The sequence below is a fragment of the Diachasmimorpha longicaudata genome, chromosome 2 (genome assembly GCF_034640455.1).
Source record: "Diachasmimorpha longicaudata isolate KC_UGA_2023 chromosome 2, iyDiaLong2, whole genome shotgun sequence".
Classification (NCBI taxonomy): Eukaryota; Metazoa; Arthropoda; class Insecta; order Hymenoptera; family Braconidae; genus Diachasmimorpha; species Diachasmimorpha longicaudata.
The window spans coordinates 3,130,342-3,133,459 of NC_087226.1; positions in this window are offsets into that span (position 1 = coordinate 3,130,342).

Sequence of the window (3,118 nt, forward strand, 5' to 3'; positions counted from 1 at the left end):
ATTGTGTAATCCTCCGAATTTAAGATAAATCCAAGATATTTACATCGTTTACTGGGCTCAATTGAACTCTTCTCGTAGTTCATCACCAAACCTAGCGATTCTAATAAAGTGATGGTTTTTGATACATTTACCCGGTAAAGTCCCGATTTTTACCAAATAATAAGAGGTCATTCAAGTTGTTGCGTCGCAACATAATTAAAGAGATATGATTTATTTACGCATTTTTTATAATCTAAAAATATTTTACTTTACTACTTAACTACTTTAGACCTCTGGCTAGGTGTTGTGTTGCGCCTTTTGGGTAGTAGTTTTATTCCGAAAGGGGGCAGGTAAGTTGCCCGTGGAGTGCTAAACCACTCTACTCGCAGGAAGCGGGAAAAAGGAAAAATAATCAGAGAAACTAGACTCGATTAATATTTTAAACTTTACTTGATACTTGTAGTTTATAATTTGTCGTGCGCTCTTTCGAGGATCGGAGACAAGTGAACGAGCTGTTTTTCAATAAGTTTTCTCTAATGCTAGTATCCAAAATTCCCTTAAGACTAGGTTACACCCCTAAACTAAAGCGGAGAGCCAATCAGGTAATAATGCGTGGGTGGAGGGGGTCGCACGCCCTCAACTGTTCCTCTTCAGGCCCAACCCCTACGACCCCTACCCAGTCTACGTCATCGGAGACGCTGGGCCTAGGTGAGAGAAGTGGAAGAGAAGTAATTCGGGAGGGGAAGAAGTGAACCTTAAGGAGAATGAGAGGGGTCGAAAGGTTCGAGCACTTAACGAAAAGAAATAAAGGGGAAGGGGGTTTTCCCAAGGGATTTAGACTTGTTTTATGGAAACAGTTTTGGAGGGTCTTGGGTTGGCCGCCCACGTGTTTAAACAATTAAAGAAATGAACGCGAGGCACTTTTACATTTATGGCACAAATATTATAAAAGTAAAACTGTTGCTTTATGATAGGGTTTGGGATTTCAAAATGTCTGGAAGAGATGGAGGTAAACGAAATGGGTTTATGATGGAATTGGAATATTTCGGAGTGTGTGAGAAAATTTAAGATAAACGAATCGATTTATTATGGGAGTAAAATATTGTTGAGGGATTTTTTCGGGAATGTGCGCTTGGTCATTGTGAGTAATTGCCAGGGTTTCTCCCGCTTAATAATTATGTTAATGCTACAGGTTTTTCTAATATTATTATTTATAATATTACTAAGTTTGTTAACTTGTACTAGCTTCTAACGGCAGTTCTCAATCTCACAGTGGGACCAGAGCGCCACTAGGGAGTTACTAGGAAGTTACTAGAGAGATGAGGGTTGTACACAACACCTCCCCCCTTATTTAAAAAGTGTTTCCAATGGAAACATCTTTTATCAATCCTTTATTAATATTAATCTATAGATATATACAGCTAGAGAAGAAATTTTAAATCTAAATTTTTGTTTGTGGGAAGTTTGATATTGACTTATGGCCTGATCCCTTACGTCCCACCTTAGTTACATTCTTATTTTACTTACATACTATGAGTTACATTAAACGGTTTCAATCTTGAGTGAGCCCTATGTGATAATGTTACTACAAAGAAATTTGTTTTTATCGCTAATCTTAATCATCTAATCTAATACAGGCAGGTTTAAGCTTGTTGGTGTGAACTATTTTAGTTTTTCTATTGTCTAAGGCAATTTCGGCATTGCAATCAGCATGCAATCTGATAATTTTATAGGGGCCCATCCAATGAGGATCGAATTTCTCGTTTCGGGGTTCTTTCATTAGAAACACGAGGTCATCTATTTGAAAGTCACGCTGATTGGCTCTCTTATCGTAATATTCTTTACTTTTCTCTTTTGCGGTTTTCAAATTTTCAACGGCAGTAGCTTGAGTGGTAATAATTTTTTGGAGCAAATTGTCAAGATGGTCCACGAAAGTGCGTTCCACCCGTTGCTGTGCGAATTCAGAAGGAATCACTGCCTTGACACCGAAAACGAGTTCATGGGGGGTGAATTTAGTGCTTGCATGGACCGAAGTATTGTAGGAGAACATTCCAAATCTGATCCAATCGTCCCAGTCGTTTTTAGTGCAATATTGCTTGAGATACTCTACAAAAACCCGATGAGCTCGTTCGATAGAACCTTGAGATTGCGCACGATACGCAGTGGAGGATATTTTTTGGATTTTTAAGATTTTACAAAACGTTTTCATTATGTTGCTCATAAAATTCGATCCTTGATCGGTTTGAATAGTTCGCGGACACCCGAATTGGCAGATAAAATGCTCGGCAAAGGCAACGGCTACAACAGGTGCCCCTGTACTAGGTAAGGGAATGGCAACAGAATACTTTGTCAAATTATCTTGTATCGTCAATAAGTATTTATTGCCTTTTGGGGTCTCTGGGAGCGGTCCTACTATGTCCATTTGAACTTTTTCGAAAGCGGTCTTGGGGGTATCGGTTATTTTTATGGGTTGATGTGTTTTGGCGGAGCGGATTTTAAATCTTTGGCAGGTAGGGCAGCTGCGAATAAAATCGGCAATGTGTTCTCGCATTTTAGGCCAATAAAAATCTTCGCGCAAACGGTTATATAATTTGTGGACGCCTTGATGGCCTCCAACAACAGATTCGTGATATTCCTCAATTATCGCATTTCGTTCGGTATTTGGAGGGGTTTTGACTTCGCTGGTGCAAATGATTGTAGTATATCTTGGGTCAGAGAAGACCTCCTTTAGAAGGTTTTCTACAGTTGACCAATCGATAGGGGTTAAATCAGTGTTAGTTTTAGGGATGCAAACAGTTTTAATTTTCAGGTTTTCCATGAGGTGTTTTAGTGATTCTAAAGCAGATTTCAAGTGGGGGATGCTAGTTTCATCATCAGAAGTACATTTAACGATAAGATGGAAAGTATATGGAGGGTCATTGGGGAAGGTCAGAGCGTTTCCGAGATTGAATTGACACGTCTTGAGTTGTTCAATTGAAAATTTTCTTCGTGTCAAGAGCCCAAGGCCAACGTCTGATTTAATATTACAATCAAGGGGAATGAAATGTGCAAGATGCTCTTTACGGAGGTACAAATGGTCTTTACTGTATTAGATGTTGGGAACAGGAGGCAGAACGTCTACCGTTAATATTTTCATTGA